Genomic DNA, 20930 nt, shown 5'->3' on the forward strand with positions numbered 1-20930 from the left:
TCGGCGTCGACGACATCGACGTTTTCGAGGCCGATTACAACAAGTTTGGCACCCTCTGCCTTGGAGATGGGTTTCACACCCTTTGTGAGTTCAGAACAATTGAGAACTATGTCCTCAATTATGGAAGAGGGAGAACTATTTGACCAAGAGGAGACATTTGAGTTGCAGGGACCTGCAACCCCAGTTCAAGAGGAGTTATCCTAAGAAGAACGCAGGTTAAAGGATCTCCATGATTCCTTACATGAGGCAAGTGGGTTAGACACTTCCCCTGAGGTAGAGTTCGCTGGGCCAGACCCGGGGGAGCATGCTGAAACCGAATTTATGGGGTGGTCTACACCTTCACAGGCTTTCCAACAAGATGACCTCACGGATATTCTTGATAAAGGTCCACAGGAGGATCCTGTAGTGCCTTTTCATAAAGCTCTTCAAAGGAAATCATGACGAACTGGGAAACCCCAGATGTCGTCCCGGCAGTAAATAAAAAACTGTCTACTAAATACAGGGTATCTTCTGCAGACCCGGAGTTTTTGTCAAAACACCCATCCCCAGAAAGTCTGGTGGTACAGGCAGCATCTTCTACTGACATCAAGACTGCTTACCCTACTGTCCCACAGGACAGGGACGATAAGAAATATGATGCTATGGCAAAGAAAGTTTTTTTCGGCATGTAGCATGGCGTTAAAATCTGTTAATGCTACTTGCACCCTTGCTAGATTCAGCCATACACTTTGGGAGTGTGCTTCTACAGCGGCTGACTGCATCCCGGAGGGAGAAGAAAGGGAGGCGTTCCTAAATATCATACAGGACGGTAAAGACGCTATGTGCGAATCCCTCCAGACGGGCATTGATTCGGCTGACAGTATCAGCAGAGCAATGGCGGCAAGTACAACAACCAGGAGATTTGCTTGGTTGAGAAAGTCTGGTTTTGCCCCAGATGTGCAAGCCACGCTCTTGAACATGCCATTCGATGGCTCTTCTTTGTTTGGGAAAAAGGCGGATGACAGTTTAGAAAAACTGCAAACATCAAAGGCAGCAGCAAAATCCCTAGGCGCTGCAATCCGTCAGACACCTTTTCGTCCGACAGGAACCTCTGCGAGAGGCAAGTCCTTTCGCTTCTACTCCGCATTCGGAAGAGATAGAGGATGACCGGCTCAAAGGGGACAAAGAAGAACTACCCGAGGTGGACGGGGTAGATATTCAAAAGCCGCAGCAAGAGCAGGTGCCTCTTTACCATCGGCATCTGCATCAGCCGCCCCAAAACCACTCTGAGGACTGCCATCACAAGACACCAGGAGGCAGGTTAACTCAACATCTGGCGGAATGGCAGGCTATCACGTCAGATGCTTGGGCATTGGAGACAGTTGCACAAGGTTACTGCCTGCTTCTCCTACGCATACCTCAGAGTCATCCACCGGGGATCAGCTCTCAAAAAGCTCCAGATCCGCTCCTCTTGCAGGAAATTTTAGACCTGCTAGAGAAAGGTGCCATAGAACCGGTACCTGTAGCGGAGAGGAACAAGGGCTGGTACTCCCCTTACTTTCTCATTCCAAAGAAAGACGGAGGACTGAGACCCATCTTGGACTTGCGAGAATTGAACAAATTCCTCAGGAAAGACAAATTCAAGATGGTAACTCTTTCTCAGATCCTTCAGGCCCTTCAGTTCCAGGACTGGTTGGTATCTCTGGACCTTCAGGATGCTTATTTCCATGTGCCTATCCATCTCAAACACAGGAAATACCTGAGGTTCGCAATTGGCAACTCTCATTATCAATTTCGAGTGCTGCCATTTGGGCTGACCTCCGCCCCGAAGGTCTTCACCAAGTTAATGTCGGTAGTGGCTGCATGTCTAAGGAGGGAAGGGATTCACGTCTACCCCTACCTGGACGATTGGTTGATCACGGCTGTATCTTCGGAACAAGCTCAGATCCAGCTAAATCACGTTTGCCACTCCCTTCACAGACTGGGCTTCTCCCTCAATTTAAAGAAGTCACAAATGATACCATCGCAGAGACTCCAGTTCATCGGAGCGATCCTGGACACTTCCCTGGGAAAAGCCTCGCCACCAGAGGTGAGGGCTCAAGATATTCTACAGATGGTTTCCAAGTTCCAAAATGCCCAACGTCTCCCAGCCTTCGCCTTTTTGAGGTTGCTAGGCCTCATGGCATCCTGCATTTTCCTAGTGCCAGAGGCTCGCCTGAGAATGAGATCCCTCCAGTGGGCACTGAGAACTCACTGGTCACAATTCTCAGGAAGAATGACAAATCTTCTTCAGGCTCCCGACAGGGCAGCTCGAGACCTTCAGTGATAGGCCTGTCAGGAGAACATTCTGAAAGGAGAACAGTTTTGGCAACCCTGGCCGGAGATAACAGTAGTCACGGATGCCTCCCTCACCGGGTGGGGAGCTCACGCCAACGACTTGACCATCAGCGGTCGTTGGTCTCCATCGGAGTCCAGACTACATATCAACCTGTTAGAGCTGAGGGCCATCAGACTTGCGCTGAAGGCATTCCTGCCATCTGTACAAGGGAAGAATGTCCTGATAATGACGGACAACACAGTGGCCATGCATTACCTCAACAAAAGAGGAGGCGTAGGATCACTACCTCTGTGCAGAGAGGCGATGCAGCTCTGGTTTTGGGCAATCCAAGAAGGAATCTCTCTATCGGCAGTTCACCTAGCCGGAGAGAAGAACTTGACAGCGGACGCTCTGAGCAGGCAGAGTACAGTCTCCCACGAGTGGGAACTAGCTCAGGAAGTCCTTCAAGAGATCTTCGCCCTTTGGGGAACCCCTCAGGTGGATCTGTTCGCTACCAGTGTCAACAGGAAGTAAGATCTGTTCTGTTCAAGGGAATTTCCCCCGAGAGGAGCTCTGGGAGACGCGTTCATAGTGGACTGGGAGTTTCCGCTTCTGTACTTGTTCCCACCGGTCCCTGTCATTCCTCAAATGATCAGGAGGTTGAGAAGATTCCGGAAAACCATGATCCTAATTGCCCCGGATTGGGCCAGGAGAACGTGGTACCCGGACCTTCTAGACTTGTCCATCTGCCCTCCAATTCGACTTCCACTCAGAGAGAATCTGCTCTCACAGAAGGGAGGTCAGGTTCTCCATCCAGACATCAAAACCCTCAACCTTCACGCTTGGCTTCTGAAAGGCTGAGGTACAAGGATTGGAACCTCCCTGATGATGTTATGGAGGTGTTGCTTTCGGCAAGGAGGCCAGCAACAAAGTCTTTATACCGCTGCCGTTGGAACAGATTTTGCAGCTGGTGTAGAGAAAAGAATATCGACCCCTTTTCATGTGGTACACCAATGGTTTTGTCCTTCCTACTCTATTTGGCGAATTCAGGCCTTCAAGTTGGCACTATTAAGGGCTATCTCGCAGCGCTGTCCATCTTTAAGCGCACTGCGTAAGAACCATCCTATTTCAAGTTACCCTTGGTAATACAGTTTCTAAAGGGGTTAACTAATGTTTATCCCCCAAGACCATTCCAGGTTCCCCTATGGGATTTAAACTTAGTCCTAACTTTCCTGATGGGCACACCTTTCGAACCACTCCATTCTTGTTTGTTAAGATTTCTTACCCTTAAAACTGTTTTATTAATAGCACTTACATCTGCTAGAAGGGTGAGCGAGTTACAAGCTCTTTCTTGTAAACCCCCTCATACAATCTTTCACAAAGACAAAGTTGTCCTGCAAGTGAAGCCTAATTTCCTCCCAAAGGTGGTTTCTGAATTCCATATCACTCAGAAGATTGCCCTTCCATCTTTCTATCCTCCTCCTCATCCGGGGAAAGAGGAAGAGAGGTTACACAGGCTGGACCCAAGAAGGGCTTTAATTTTTTACATCAGTAGACTGGCTAGGATAAGACAGGCAGACCAGCTGTTTGTAGGCTACGCAGGTCACAAGCTGGGGTTACCGATAACTAAGCAGACCATTTCCAGATGGATCATTCTAGCCATTTTGGAATGTTATAAACTGGCAGGAAAAGAGCCCCCTCAAAATCTTAGGGCTCATTCGACCAGAGGTATCGCAGCTTCATCGGCCCTCAAAAGAGGAGTGCCGGTTAAAGACATATGTGCGGCTGCCACATGGTCGTCCGTCCATACCTTTACACGTTTTTACAACTTGGATTCCTCCTCCAGTCAAGAGACTAGGTTTGGAAGGGCAGTATTGCACTCTATTCATCAATAAGAGGAAGCATGAAGTCAGTACTCCCACCTCCAATAACAGAATACTGCTATGGGAGCCTATCTAAGATAAGGAATACGTCGGAGGACACAATCCCTTCGAAGAACAAGTTACTTCTTACCTTGTAACGTTCTTTCGATGGGATGTTCCTCCGACGTATTCCTTATCGACCCTCCCATCCATCCCCGCAGTACTACTTCCCTTGTTGTTGCAGCTTACGCTCCTTCAGGGTGATTAGTCTAGTCCAGAAAGAATAATTGTGGGCTACAAAACGGAACTGAGCAACAGCCGCTGCGCGCTGCCTTTATAGGCAGGATGACGTTGACGTTGATACGGCGACTGTCGAGGGACATCGACTCGGCGGACGTCGACGCGCAGCGCCCTCTAGAGAAAAAATTTCCGAGACCAGCAAAGCTGGAAAGAGATATCTAAGATAAGGAATACGTCGGAGGAACATCCCATCGAAAGAACGTTACAAGGTAAGAAGTAACTTGTTCTTCCCATCCATCCATGAACGTATAATCCAACAGTTTAACATTTAATTTATTAGCATTTCTTGCCAGTAGATCAACTGATGTACATCACATTCCCGACTTTACACTCTCTGAGTTTTTTCTGCTTCTTCTGGGATTAAGTTCATTTCCTGAAGTAGAGCAAAACCTCAATGAGGGTTTTATGCTGAATTAAAAATCTTTAGCTGCCACAATACAAACTCACAAAACATTACACAAACAGTGAAGAGTACACCAAAAATATCAATTTGTAAAACGATCAATAAACCATAGAAACAAAACCATAGCTTTTGTATTATTTAGACCAGTGAGACGTTCAATAATTCTACGTGGCCACTATCAAAGTGAGCCCTGTTCCCAAATACAACCTTCAAACATCACGACAGGAGTATAATTCCCCAAAAACTGAATGGCCTAATTGTGCCTGAGCAAAGCAATATGTTAGAATAATACTAACTAGCTATTACCATATGGTAGAAAGGAATTTAACATCATTTGCCCCTTCCATCTGAAGATTGCCATCGTTCTCTGCTGAGATCCGGGTGTGATTTAACCTGCAATCTTGTCTTATTTCTTGCACGCTCCTGAGCCTGGCAAGGAGAGGGGATTTTTGAAAAATGGGAGGCAAACCTTTTTAGTTCTTTGGTAGATTTATTCCAGGGTAGTGTCCATTTGCCCATTTGTTCACAACAACAACCAAAGACGTATGTTGCTGAAACAACCCTTTTTAGTGAAACACATTAGTCTTTTAACCAAGGTTTTTTGGCAGGGTTATTTTAACTGTATAATACTATATATTTCATCTACTTTGTAATGTATACAATCCTAATGACTTCACATCGAATGAAAGTTTTTGAAAATTAATTGAATTGAATTGAAGATCTATATCAAAACTATTTCCAGCAACGATCTATAGGCTTAGAGACATGAAGTCTCATTAATCACTGGCAGAGTTCGGAAAGAGGTGTCCATCTTTTCCAAATCAACTACTCGTAGGAATGACCGGAGATCATCTGGTTGCAAAAACCCCTTGGTTGTAGCGTCTTTGGTTATCACCATACATGCTTGTGTAGGAATGTCCCCCTAGACGCTCACACCAGAAAAAATACAACTCACTAGGGAAAAAGGCCCAATACAGAACTCTGCGGCCGCGGAACGTTCTGGCTGAATCTGCACAAGCAACATCTTATGAAGGTACAAGGGTTCATCAATGGCATCATTACATACAGTAGCTGCCCATAGGGGATGCCAGGCCCTTTTTTCCCTGCTCCTTCCCTCCATTATCTTCCACATGGGCGATGTTTCATTCATCATCAGTCCAAAGCTGGGTAATTCTCTCTATCTGTGTAACAGTGCACATGGTATGAGCAGACAGGGGGGTGGGGGGAGAGCCGAGGTCACACTAACTCACACACTTCACTTGGTCCCAGGCAGGCCTGCACTTCTTAGAGGTCTCCCACCCTCGTTCTGGACTATAATTTCATACCTCCCTGCACCTCGCAGCACAAACCACATGACCCAAAAGTGAAGGCAAGAGAACCCTGCTTTCTGATCTTTCTTGATCAATCGGGGGTCTAGCAGTTTTATGATTGGTGGTCTGGGGCGGGCTGGCACCTTGAAATCTAGGGTTCTTTAAGGCAAGGGCATTTGGGTACTATAACTTACAAATGGGACTGGTGGGGTCATAGGCCCATGACCTACTTCTCGTGGGATTGGGTCATACAGATAACCTGGTTTTCCCTTGTGTTCGCAGCCTACACCTGGAATGCTCGCTGCTGCACTACCTTTTAGGCCTTGTGTTCCAATATGACTGCTAACATCCAAAATGGCGTTTGGTTCTGTAGGTACACTACATCTATAAGGCATGCAATAATATGTGGTATGGAGCCTTTAAAGGCACTCCCTGCCCCCTTGTCTCTTATATTGCCTTGCACCATCTTTGCCTTATTCTGAAATGCTTGGGGGTGTGGGAAGACTGTGTCTCCTCCCCAACACTTGGTCTGCCAGGACACAGCGTATGTTCCATTTTACCAACTATGGACATAGCTCCAACAACTGTTTTTAGTTTTCAATGGTTGTTCTGGAATAGTCCAATGAAATATATACTTTTTGACCATCAAAGGTATAGGAGGTTCTCTTTTTGGCAACCTGTAAAATTGCTCTGGCCTGTTTATTCTCTTGCACAAGGACATGGAACGTTTAGGAGTGTTTTTATCATTTTATCATCAAAATTCAGGTAATTGATTTTAGGAATGAAGAACTCCACAAACGTTACATGGTCTTCACCACACTGGTCTTCCATAATTCCAAAGAAACACACATTGTCTGATCTATTCTGATCTTCCAAGTCCTCTTTGCTTTCGCCAGTTCAAATACTCTATATTGCAAGTGTTCCTTACCTTCTAACTTGTCTTCTACTGATGATGTATGTTCTTCTTCTTCACCAAGATGACCAGAAAGCATTTGAGCCAAAACAAAAAGTCCTCCAAATCATTATGAGTCGCAGTGGGTCTAACGTCAGTGGTTGCACTTACGTTCAAGGAAGTTAACTCTTGCAGTATAAGAACCCACGTCGACTAAGAGATCTGATGGACTTGGGTCCTTTTGTTGGACAATAGTATTATGATTTCCTAGTTCCCTTTCCTTGTCTTGATAAGAATCTGAGCCCATTGCAATCATGTATGTCTTTGCCATAGGCATAGTTCTTGGAAGTAATTTTGGGCACTTGTGAAAGGCGGGTGTGCTAATACCAATAGAGCTGCAAAAGGAGTCAGCTGGCTAATACACCTCCTCCTGGTGAAGGCTGCAACAATTAGAAAACAAATGAGTAATCCAGAGGCCATCAAAAATCAGCAGAATTGGGTTAAATACTAATGTCCATATTTTAGAAAGGTGCAGTTTGATGTCAAATAAAAAAGAATTATCCTCCATTTAAATATGCCCGGACTCTGATTAGGTAGTGCCATGTGTATAATGTTTGTGATAGTAGTGATAGTCCTCTGTCAATTGCAATGATATTTGGCACCTAGTTAAGACTTGCCAGAGCAGTTTGTAAATGTCCCACAAAGCATCTGCAAACCCAGCCAAATGAGCCCCCCCCACACTCATTCTGATCATCACAATGTGTGGCCCAAGAAATTCAGTGTCTGCCTCAGGCCACTAAAACAACAGGACCCCCCACCGGTATACTCCACTGCATACTAGGTAAGTAGACGTATGTACTGTGGTTGCTGTGTGTGCGGTATAGATCTCTGCGGCGGCAAGAGGATTACTTCAAATATAAATTCCTCATGCATGGTGCGTCAGCAAAGGTTCGGGCTGTATGGCAGATCAGTGAGACCTCTTCCGAAGCCCAAAATCAACGCAGTGAAGGCAGCCATCTTCTCCGGATGCCGGCCTTGCCCGCTACGTTATTTTATTACTTTCCTCCTGCTCTCTGAACATTATGACTGATTTATCATTGATCCCATAATTGGGGGAAAGATTTCAACCAAGCTACACATGGTAACTATATTTCCACATGCAGGTTGCATGTGTGACATCTAACAACCTCATAATAAGAATATGACTGAAAAGGACAGTGTCGGGGGTATCCCTGAACTTATACTTACCAAACCTAGGAGAAATCATAATCATCTGCGTAAGTGCAGTCAAAATCAATCCAATACACAAAATAAAGGAGCTCACCAGTAGCAAGGAAAAAACACAGCTTTATATGCCATAATAACGGGCCGGAGAAAAACCAAATAACTTTTTCTCATTATGCCCAAATTGAGCTGAAGAATATAAGTTGGAAAACCACAAAATGTACATAATTACAAAAACATTTCATAAAATTCTAACATAGTCTTTGGCGTTTTTTTATCAAGGGCCTATCGAACTCTGTACATTGGAATCTATTATTGGGTAGTCCACTATTTCCAGAACCACGCAAGTCCAACCCATCAACTATAACATCATCACCATGAACATCATTAACTCTCTGTTTGGTTGGCTGGCAGGTTTTATAATGAAAATAACAACTAAATGTAATGCCATTGCTTGGCACTTCTTAGTGTGGCCTTTGGATGTTGCATCCCTCCGAGCAAACCCGATTGTCAATTATTGTGAACAGAGAGATCAAAAAATGGCTTCAGGAAAAAACAGATACTCCCATGTCACCTCCCATACCCGGTCCCAATGATCCCACACTGTTCCTTAACCTTGAAAAGCTCATTCTGCAAATCTTGTCTGGATATATGTTGCCAACACAGGTGCACAGTCTTCTGATTAGGTCACAAGATGGGTAGCTACTTTTTGACCTTGTAAAGGCCCTGTTTGGCGACAATCATTCCTCATATTTATTTGCTTCACCAATACATCCCATCACGGGTGGGGTGATACTGATTTGCCGTAGGCAACACTCTGTATTCAATTTAGCTTTGGATCATTAGCAAAGATACTCCATGAGTCATTGTGCACCTAGCGATGAAAGCTCTGTGTATTCATCTAGTTATCATCAGGGACAAAAATAATTGTCACATTTTTAGTTTCGTGGCCTCAGAACAGCAGAATTTAACAGCTTCTGCTACCACCATCCTATCTTCCCTTCTTTCCTGGCCTTGGCTGCCTGGTGTTCTTTAACCAGAAGTGAAAAGAAAAGCTTTTAATAAACACATAAATCTCTAGTAACAGTTAACGAATTATGCAGATTCAAATGGGGCTTGTCTCAGAATTGCTCAATGTTACAGACAAAACTCAACAAAATGAATGTTCTTATATATACCTTATTCAGCTACACATGTCATACATTATTGCCTTTCTGTGTCGTCTGTGTAATCAGCAATTTAGAGCTACCTGTCGCGTAGCAAAACTAGTTCCCTGAAGTGTGGCAAAACTCTCTACCCTAGTTGTGTCCACAATCTACAAAACCACATGGCAGCTAAACAACAACCAAGGCATAAGAACCTTTACTGAAAGAGTTTTCTCATTTTATATTTTGGTTCTTGCTTGGTTGGTCTGGAAGGCAGTTTGTGATATTCCACCTGCCCTTCCTGCCCCATCGCATTCCCCCTCTGGTTTATTTTTTAACCAATAAAACTTTGGCCATCATTCTGTCATTGACTTTTTTTTACCTATACTTTACACATTCTCTTCAGGCTAAATGCATGTGGTGCACACCCCTCAGATGTGCATTTCATAAAACAACACTTCCCATGTCCAACACAATCTACCAAATTCAGCGCTTAATTTTCAGGGTCTGGGGGAGGGCTGAAACATGTGCCGGCGGGGCCAATCGGGTGTTCAATTATGACCATGCAGTGTTCCTTTTCTGTTTGCGTTTGGGTATGTATCGAGAGGGGAATGGCACCTGTGTAAGTGATAACATTTGTGCTTCTGCTTTTCTCTTACCAACCCCTTTAACATACCCCAAAACTATCTGTAGGATGCAGAGGCTTATGAGTAAAACAGTGAGGAGAGGAACAAGCACCTTAAAGATCTTGCCCAACCAGGCTGGCACCCAGGAAAACATCATGTGATACCCATCTTCATCTATCACTGAACTACTCTCCTTCATAGCAGTGGGTAACATATGTAAGGCACTTAAAGCATCAGTCAGGCATCCATTTTGCTCGTCATTTGCTGCTGTGTACGTACAGCAACTTGTTCTTATTTTTGCAAATACCCCCCCCCCATCGAAGTAAGGTATCGAGCATGCATCTATTTTGAAGAGCGGCCAATTTGACAGCCATAAAACTCCTCCTTGATGGCATTCAAACCTTTCTCAGTCTCATTCGCCAGCTCTAGCAACTCTCACCTTGTTATTTGGACCAAGTTTTGCATTTGCCACAAGTTGTATGCAAGGTGTGGGAGGGAAGTGAAAAAGACAGTGGCTTTTCTGAAAAGGCGTGACTTGGTGGGAATTTCCACCGATCTATTAGAAGATTCTTGCGAGAAATTATTCTCACACTCGTTTCTTTGTAATGTCAAAGATCGAAAGGTTTGCTTAAAATTCACATCCTTAATAGCAGGATGGTCGGTGATTGACAAAATGAGACTTTGTGGCACCACAAGCACCGGTGAGTGTATAGTGGTTAGTGAACATGAACCACTCCAGTTCGGCGTGAGCTGTGTATAGCGTGGGTACCATAGGACCAATAATGGTCCATCAGGCCTGCAATTCCCAGTCACATTCCTGCTATGTAAATTGCTTGCTTACACCCTATATTCCTGCCCACATTCACCGTTCCATTGTATCTGAAACATAATGACGGGGGCTAAGCCTCTGTATGTGAAAGTGTTCTTTCTTCACATCGATTCAGGTAAGTAATTCACTGTGCTCTCTCCACTCAGCAAGACATATGTCATTAAACTGTGCAACTGTTTCTTTTGTTGGTCCTAGCATTGCCTCTGCTCTGCATCCCATTAACCCCTCTTCCCATTTACTTCAGTGAAAAACGTCCCCTATGATGTTTAGCTGTGGTCTCATCCAACAAGAAGGCAGCATCTTTCCTTCTGAATCTGTACATTTTGTGATGCCTCGTGTCCGGAACTCACCTCCCCCCTATGTGGGCCCTGTAGTTCTTAGTGCATTGAAATAATATTGTATCCTAATCTTTCTGCCATTTTCTTATTTTTTTTTCAAACTCTGTTCATTCAGTTTGCCAGCATTAATGTACAAGAAACCCCAGCCTAAATCAAACAAAAACAAACATAACATAGATACCACAGATGCGAGACGATCAGTCACGTTGATTTCCCCTTCAGAAAGTCTAGACATAAGTATGTCTGTAAATCCCAGTATAATATATATATATATGTGTGTGTAATGGATAGTTGCCAACCTCGTATGATCCCCCCCGCAGTCCTCTCCCCTCCCATCTCATTAGTTTAGTTCCGGGCCATGCTCTCATCACAGGTCTTTGGAACCTTTAGTCCTCCTCCGCCCGTTCAGGGTCTCGGTTAGCTAGGGACAACGATGAGGGCCCCGTCTGATTTCTGGTCTTGGTCCTATTATGTCAGACGTAAGACTCCAGGATCTCCCAATAGAGGTGTCCTCTGGCGGGTTTCAATTTAGACTGTCTTTTGAAGGCTGCCTGTTCGAGCCGACAAGCTTTGGAGATTGTTTGTGCCAATTCTGCGATCATAGGTTCTGTACTTGTCTTCCAGTGTATGATCAGAAGTTTTTGTGCTTTTACAGTTATGAGGGGGAACAGTTTGCAGGTAAGTGTATCTTCATGCCAATCTGTACCATCATCTCCTAGGATCATCGCGTTCGTGGTGAATGAAATGGTTGCCCCCTCAATGATCAAAGAACATGTCCCACTGTCCCTGTGTTCTTGCATCCTCTCCAGCACTGGCCCGTGTGTTTTAGGGAGTTTGATTGGAGCGTGAGCGGTAATACGCCCCATTGAATGTCTCGCAGGAGGGGCATTATTTCAGATTTGCTCCAGTTTATTCTATAACCCACCATCGGGCCAATATTTTGTAGTAGGGATTTAATGTAGGGGAGGGATTAGGGCTGTTGCTGATATAGATTAGTAGATCGTCCATGTATAATGAGACTTTGTGTTATTCCGGCCCCTGGTGTATTCCCGACCATGCTGAATCGGTGCACATCTTTATTGCCATGGGCTCGATGGATAGGGCATATAGGAAGAGCAATAACGGCAACCCTGACGTGTTGTAGTGTGAATTCCTCGGAGGCCATTCCATTCGAGACCACAGTGGCGGTAGGGCCTGTGTATAGGAGCTTACTTAGCTGTATTAACCGGGGAGGAAGACCATATCCAGGGAGAGCTCTGAACATAAATTCCATTGTACCTTATCAAATGCTTTTTCTGTGTCTACCGCTATGATGGCATTGTGGGGGTCTCTCTCTCCTGCTATTATATGCTGTAGTCTACGAACATTATCCACAGAGTGTCGCCCTTTAATGAAGCCTGTCTGGTCTTTGTGAACTAGTTGCGGCAGGGAACTCTCTATCATCTGGGCCAGACATTTTGCCAGAATGTTGGTGTCCAAGTTAATTAGCGATGTTGGTCTATAAGACCCGCAGAGTTCAGGATCTTTTCCACTCTTGTGGAACACTATTATGTTGGCACTTAACATGGATTTAGGTAATTGTTTGTGGGTCAGTGCTTCTTCAAGGACTTCAGCTAGTTTAGGGGCGATTTTGTCTGCTAAGCATTTGTAAAGGTCTACTGGGATTCCATCGGGCCCCACCACCTTTCCTTTGGATAAGGACTGTATTGCTTGGGTAATTTCTTCAGTGGTGATGGGGGCACCTAGGATTCCCGCTTGGGCCTCTGTAATACGGATATGGGCACCGTATCCAGGAAGGCTTCTATTTTTTGAGGCGTGCATATGTCTGTGGTGGTGTACAGTTCGCGATAGAACTCTGCGAATCGTGCGTTTATACGCTCATCACCCTCCACCAAGTTGTTGGTATCATTCCTGATGGCAGTGATTAACTGCATGGCTTGGCGTTGCTTGAGGGTGAGTGCCATCCTATGTAAGGGTCTGTCCCCATCCAGGTAATAATGTTGTGCCCAACTGGTGTATGCTTTTTGCGCCCTATCTGTGGTAATTTTTTTGATCGTGCTCCTTGTTTTATCTATCTGAGGTCGTAATGTTTTGTCTCGGGTTGCTTTATGTCTGTCCTCTAATTGTTTGAGTTCCCTTGTTAGCTTGGCCTCCCTTTCTCCGAACTCTTTGTTTTTGTGTGCCCAGCACGATATGCATTGTCCTCTTATGAAGGATTTAAAGGCATCCCAGCATCTATAGGGTGTGTATCCCGGTTTCTCGTTGTAAATCCAGAAATTATCTATGTCAGTTGTCAGGTGTTCCACGATGTCTGGGTTTTCCATGAGTGAAAGGCAGAGTGTGACCGGTGCATGGTCTGAAATGGTGATCGGATTTATTTTACAGTCGGTTACCATATGAGTTGTGTTGGCAGGCATTAGCCAATAATCCAGGTGGGGATAGCTGTTGTGGCCGTGGGAATAATGTGTGTAGTCTTGTCGGTCAGGGTGAGTGTGCCTCCAGACATCTACCAGGTGCAGGCCTGTCATAAGAGTTTTCACGTCCAATCTTTTTTCATGTTAGTTGCCTTTGCTAGTTTTGGACCTTTGCGGTCCCCGTCCGTGCTCAGAGTTATATTCCCCACCCCTATTATGGTGAGGTTTCCCATGTATTTAGCACATTCTGCAAAGGTGTTGATGAAGTATGCTGGGGAGTCTGTGGTGGATGCTTAGATATTTAATAGGGTAATTGGGTGCTGTAGGATCTGGCCTTGGATTAATACAAATTGGCCTGCCTTGTCGCTGTAAGGGGAACCCACTTATGGATCAGAAGAGATATCCTGCGTTTCCCATGATGCAGCGAGTGTGCAGCCGCCCCCATCCATCCCTGTGTTAATTTCTCTGCTTTCGCTTTGTTTAGGTGGGTTTCTTGCAAGAAGATTATGTCGCCCTGCATGTGCCTCATTAGATTCAGCATACATCTGCATTTGATGGTGTTACCCAGTCCTTGTATGTTTAAAGTCACCAGGGTAAGTTTAGCCATTAGTTAGAGGTGTAGCTTGTCTAGCTTGAGTTCTCCCGAGGTATTCGTCGGCTTGGTCTGTTGATTTATCCATCTTGGATGGGGGTAAAATTTGTCTCAGTCTCGTGTTGTTTAACTTGTGGGGGAGTGCCCCCTGAACATCAAAACTTTGGTCTAAACGTAGACCTGTGCTTAACTTTGAACAGTAACATTGAGTGGGCCAACCATTCAGCCCTGCACTAATACTGGGTCTGTAAGCCCATATATGGGGTCGGTAGATGTGAGCCGTCGGCTTGTCATCGGTTCCCATATATCGTTTGGATCATGTTTGTGGGATAGTAGGGGGCATGAATGTGGCAAATGTGGTTTCATTTTTGATCTCTTTCTCATTTTGCCCACTACCCTTTTAGTTGTTGGAGATATATCTCTTGTGTTTGGAGTCCACGTGTAATCTCAACAGCGGGTTGTTCTTTTTGTTCTTACTTGCTGTGCCCTTTGGTTCCACATATTTTATATTGTTCTCTTTCCCCAGGTCTAAACCGGGTGTCCTTCATGGTGTGCTGGTGTGTTTTATATGGTCCGGGTTCCAGCCTCGGGGTCCCCTGCCGGCCTTTTGCCATCACCCCCTTGGTGCTGGATGATCCAGTTGGGGTGATGTGGTGTGCAGGGATCTCGCCCCTTCCGCTGTTGGTTTGACCAGTTCCGACGACACTATATCTTGCTGTTGTAGAAATTGCCATTCCGAATTCCAGGTCCACAAATGAGTGCCATTGCCTTTCAATCTGGATGCACCATGTTGCAGGAAATTTGTCTGTGCTCCGTTGTTTTCAGTGCTTCAAAGATGGAGTTAAATCCCTTTCTTCACTTCTATTGAATAGTCGTTGAATATCTTGATGTGTGAGCCGCCTATGCGTACCGGGTTTGTTGATCTGTAGGCTTTTAATATGAGGACTTTATGCGTTAAGTTCAGCACTCTGATAGTGATGACTCTTGGACATTCGTTTGATGCCGGTTTTGGAATCAGCACCCTGTGTACTCCTTCTATGGTAAGGTCGCTAGTGTTTGGTAGATGGAGCTCATATTGAAGGAGGACATAGATTTAGCTTTCTAGGTCGGTGCCTTCAGCGTTTTCTGGAATGCCGACCACCCTTAGATTGTTCTTGCAGGATCTATTTTCTTGGTCCTCCATCTTTTTGCCCAGTCGTTGTACCTCCCGTATGACCCCATCTAGGTCTGTTTCCATTGTTGCCTGATTATCTTCCACCGCGCTTATGCGCTGTTTATTGCTCGTAGTCCGTTCTGCTTGGGTGGTTAGCTGGTTTTGCACATCTTGGAGGTATTTTTTAATATCTTGGACCAGACTGTTTGTTTCTTGGGTTCTTTGGCTGATTAACCTAATTTCAAACAGGATGGCCTCTAGCTGCGCTTGAATATCCATGTCGGTTTTGTTACGCGCTGATCGCCGTGGGAGGCTTCCCCATTTCTCCTTGTCCATATTATCCTTCAGCTCTTGGGTGTGGCCAGTTTGTTGCATGTCCTTCGTGGTCTGTTCCCCAGTGGAATGGTGTCCCGGGGTGGAGGCCTGATGGCGGCTTTTAAGTTTTATGCATTTATTTGTTTGTTCCCTGTGCTGGGTGGGATAGGGGGCTTTCACTAGTTGGCAATCGTCCCCTTATTCTTCGCAACTTTCCTGATCCTTCGCTTGATTTCAGCGCCCTTTGCCTGTAATTACGTGGTTGTCTGGTGCTGCTCTTTGTCTGGTCACTAGTGGTATCGCTGCTCTAGTTCCCCTGGCATGGCATGCGGGTGGTCTTTATTGATCCCCCAGGTGGGGCAACTGCATGCTCCGTGGGGTCAACAATTTCTCCTGCGCTGGACCTCAGGAATTTTTCATATCCTTCGTTTTGCTCTTTTCCAGTCCCTTTTCCCCCGGGTGTTTGATGTCTCTTAGTCCGCACAATCTGGGGGGCCAAGGTGGCCCGACCCCTGGGAAGCCCTCCCGCAGTGGTAGTCAGGATTATTGGTTAGAGTTCCCCGGGTCCGCGGCCCGCCCACTGGTGTAGGCTTATCTATTGCGGCCTGGCCTTCGTCTGAGTGGGCATGTCCATTTGTTTCCCCGCTGGTTGGGTGTTTGCGCTCCCCGCTGGTGCCCTGGCTCTTGTAGCGGGGAGGAATTAATGGTATGGGACCCGTCTTGTGCATATGTCCACGTTGTGTGTCCTGCGATCGAATGGCGGTCTATCTGGCTCTATTGTGGTTGCTTGGCTGCTGCCTTATTGGGCTGGGGTCCATGCGGGTAGCACCGTTAGTGTTGCGTATGATGGGTAGGGGAATCGCGGGCCTATGTCCTCCTCCCTCGCTTCTTCAGATAGCGGTGTATGGGTTGCCAGCCCATCTGAGGTTTGGGTGCCCCGGACTGCTTGTATACGCCTGACTGCATTAGGGGGGCCCACGGTGGGATACCATTTGCGGTTTTGAGTGGAGTGACTTTCTCGCGGATTAGCTGCATTGCCCGTGTCTTTCATTAGGGCCCCATGGGGACTCGCGGGTGGTGGGGCTTGCCTTGGTTATTGTTGCTGTGCTCCCTTCTTTGAATAAGGGGCTTGAGGCCAAGGTCTTTGCGCCGATATGATGGTCAGGCGGTGGTGTATTCGCCATTATGCTTCCTGCCGCGCACAGGACTTGCTTGGGGGTGCCTTGGCGTTCTGTCCGGTCTTGGCTTTCGGTTGCCGGGCGGGCGCTGCGGCTGGCAATCTATTTCCCCCTGCTATGGCCTCCTCTGTGTCTCTCTGTCGGCCTCTATGTGTTCGATGGTGTGCCCCTCAAGGCAATAGGGCAGAACGCACAGATGACGGTGGTTGTCTCTTCGGGAGTAGGTATGCTGGTGGGGTGCCCGCTTATCCATAGCTCCACCGTGGTGGTCAGCGATCGAGCTGCTTTTGCACAGAGCCAGCAGTTATGCCGTTCCTCCAGGGCCCGGATCGGGGCTACGGTGGTCTGCTTATGGGTGAGTGTCTCTCAGCCCGTGACGGGCACTTCTCTCGATGCTGCATCCCATTTGAGGCGTTTTGGGGCCGGGCTGTGTATTCAGTGCCTGGGCTGCCCTGTTTGCACCGTTTTTCCTCCGGCTCGGGACACAGTGCCACCAACGGTCTGATTTTCAGCCGCACATAGTTCAGGCACTGATGTGCGGTTTACCTCCAAACTTCACACAGTGGTGCTCCTCACATTCCGCTAGGAGTTATCTCATTTATAGGCGATTCACTGCGCTGTTAGGGGTAGAGAATGACTGCATTTGCCTCCATCCACCAGAGCTCTCTTAACTTGCTGCCATCATGCTCGGGCTCTCGAGCGCCCCCCCATTTTCTTAAGTTTGATCAACTCATTGACATACACTGAATTTTCCTTTTCTACCCATTGTGTGAAGTCCCAGAAATAATCCTCTTGTCTTACATAATGTAAGACGAACCAGACAGTGTGCCGCAGATACTGGCACTTCTTGCAGTATAAACAGCCTTTTTTATTGTCCTAGAGTCATGGACCCAGGCAGAGATAATCCCAGTACACAAAAAGGGTTGCAGAGATTTGCTAGTAATTATAGACCAATATCTCTACTAGATGCACTGGGCAAAATATATGCCAAAGTACCCTTGGGTCATTTTACTAGTTGGATTGCAGACAATGCAGCAATCCATCACTTGCAAGCATGTTTCCAAGACAGTGATCCTAAAGCAAAGATGACTCCAACACACAGCAACTTTCCACATGTTCCACCTGGTAACATGAGGTTCACTATATTAACTATATCCTGAAAAAAGCCAGGAAGGTTCATTGAATAACGTAACCAATGGTTGCATTTACAGCAATGCAGGATCATCAGTAAGCAGTCTTGACATCCAAAAAATACATTATAAAGTAAGATAAACAAACAAATACAGTTTATATTGATCACTGTGACACGTAAGATAAGGAGTGTAGAGAAACCCCCAATGCTCACACTAGAAAACATTTTACCTACTAGGGAAAAAGGCCCAGCAGACCTCTTGCAAGGAGAACATGGTTTCCATTTCCATAAAAATATAGAACACTGCTGCCGCGGATAGTTCTGGCAAAATCAGCATGAGCAACAGTTTAAAAGGGCACGCAGCATCATCAGTGACCTAAGTTACATAGGTTACAAATACGAATGGACAGTTGGTGAGACTCTAAACATAGGCTACCTGCTCCATAAGGGAAGCCAGGCCATTGTCCCAGCCTCTTCTGTCCATCTTCGTCGACGTGAGCTCTTACTTTCACGTCATCACTCGAGAAGCTTGTAAATTAATTGGCTATTAGGAAATAAAAAAACAATGCATTCTCCTGCACGGGTCCTCAGGACCTCTGTATCTCTAGCCTGGTGTGCACCTAATACTTCAGTGAAGGGCTAGGAGGATAGTCTTGTGGTCATCGCAATTTACAAACCCCAGCTCGATTCCAGACACGTTGGCGCCTTTCCAACTTTCTCCACCCTTCGTATTAGATTTGTAGTTTTGCCCCTCCCGGACACCTCGCAGCATAAATCACATGACAGAAAAGTGGAGCAACCTCTCTCTGCTTTCTGATCTTTTCTGATTGATTGTGGGTGTAACAGCTTCATGGTCGGTGGTCTGGGGCTGGCTGGTACCTTGGTATGCTGGGGTCTTACGACTGAGGTCTCTGGGCACTATAACTTAAAGCTTGTACTGGGAAAGGTCAGAGACTCGTGCCCTCCTTCTCGTGGGATAGCTCTGCGCAGTGAGCTCACAGCCCCCTCATGGCCATGCAGGGCGCATTCTATCTGGGATGTGAGTACTGGCAGTATGCCACAATTAAAGGTTTATGAATCTCTGAGGTTCGGCCTTTCTTACTGCTACCCAAGTTGCAACCTATTCTATGGTTTGCGTCCCTATTCCCACAGTCATCGCCTAGGCCTACTGTCTTGGCTGCCGCGCTGCGCTAGACCTCAATTTCAATATGGCTGCTTAATCCTAAAATGGTGCTCTGTCCCTAATACACTATATGCTCATGCATGCTCTAATATATGAATAACACATCTTCTATCAATACCCCCACCCTGCTAATGTTTCTCCCATCCCCTACAATACACCGCAAGGCCTTTGGCTCACACGATACCTTTTGGAAGCCTGGGGCGATCGCCCCTGCTTCCTTACAGGAGGTAGGAGAAGGTAAAGTAATATGACATTTTATAAACTCTTCAAATCTTCTTGGCCTCTATATGAATAAAACAAAGAATGGGTGTTAAATTCCATTCCATTCATCATTTTACATTTTAGATTGAATATGAATATGATCCACTTTCAATTGAAAAGCAGGATGATGTCTCTGTGAAGATATTAATGACTTAATGAATACAGACTGAGGATTGATATGATATGATAGGTTATTTATAACGCGCTTAATGCCCAGAGATTTCTAAGCACAGACCCAGGGATTGAACTGGTGTTGCTCCATGTCGTCTTGCTTCCAAGGTCGAGAACGTTGCCACTGAGCTATCCTCCCGATTGGTGAGCTTTTTTATTTCAATTAATTTGTCATTCCTGAAAAGACTTATTTGGTAAGGTCTTGATTAGAGTAAGGTTTACAATTTGTATTGCACACATAAAGTCCTTATTGAATTGGCAGTGGGTACTAGGGAAGGCAATAGTATATTGTTATTCCGAAACGTCGACAGCACTTCAAACCTGCCCAGCTTTTTTCTAAACACCCTGCCTCTCTCAAACTTGAACAGGACCACCTAAGGTTCTGCAAGCAACTCATTTTCACTTCCGCTTTCTCTGTCCCTTGCAGATGTCTCTGTCTGCTGCACATACTGGTTACCTGGCCACCCTCTGAACTTACAGGACAAGACTCATGTATGACCAGTTGACCTTACACTGCCTCCGAGCCTCCCAGCCACTTAGGGACTGTATCTGCAACCCTATAGTCCCCTGACTCTCTGCACTTATGAGCCACATCCCTGGCAGCACTTACGAGTTCATTCGCACTCTCCTCCCCACTCCCTCCCGGCACTTCTCCACCTCCCGCCCCCACGCACTTGTGCTATCTGATTAACATAAGGACTAGTAAGATCATTGTTTTGTCCTCTTTCAGTCTTCCCTTCCTTGTCTTGTCGCGCCGAGAAACTCTTGTGTACAGGCACGTTATAAATGACATATCATATGATATCATAACATTATTTAGCTTAATTGTTGAATAAGATAAACTCATTTGAATTTATATTCAAGACATTTATGGTATTTATGTAACACAGCATATCTATCTTATGAATGTCTTTTGTAATGTACTTCATTATGTAAAACTATTGTTCTCTGAATATAATGATCTATTTTTACATCTGGGAGCCAAATGAATTCAAATAGAGACAATAGAAAATACATTTGTTGCCAATAAGCTACACAATGATTTGCTTGTGCTTATAATTGCATACATTATATATTTATTTCTTTACGATCGGAGCATTTTGTTGTAAATCATTAGATTGACCCCGGTCCCTTTTTTCTCTATAGAGCCATTTTCATTGGAACCATTTATTATTGTCCTGAGTTGTTTGGCAACAGGATTGTGATTGGGAACACCTTAAAACAATTGAGTGGTCAGCAATCTCTTTTGGGGAGCCAGATTGCTCACTGTTGTTTACCAGAGCATTACATTAAGTGGGTTCAAGCA

The 20930-nt window shown here is 45.6% G+C and overlaps 1 protein-coding gene across 1 annotated transcript in view; it reads left to right on the forward strand.

Annotated features, from left to right (window-relative positions):
- Positions 1-20930, forward strand: part of LOC138510667 (vomeronasal type-2 receptor 26-like) — a 425236-nt gene that overhangs the window by 302074 nt on the left and 102232 nt on the right. The gene's annotated exons all lie outside the window — the stretch shown is intronic.

The sequence above is a fragment of the Ambystoma mexicanum genome, chromosome 6p (assembly GCF_040938575.1).
Source record: "Ambystoma mexicanum isolate Mex_15411 chromosome 6p, UKY_AmexF1_1, whole genome shotgun sequence".
Taxonomy (NCBI): domain Eukaryota; kingdom Metazoa; phylum Chordata; class Amphibia; order Caudata; family Ambystomatidae; genus Ambystoma; species Ambystoma mexicanum.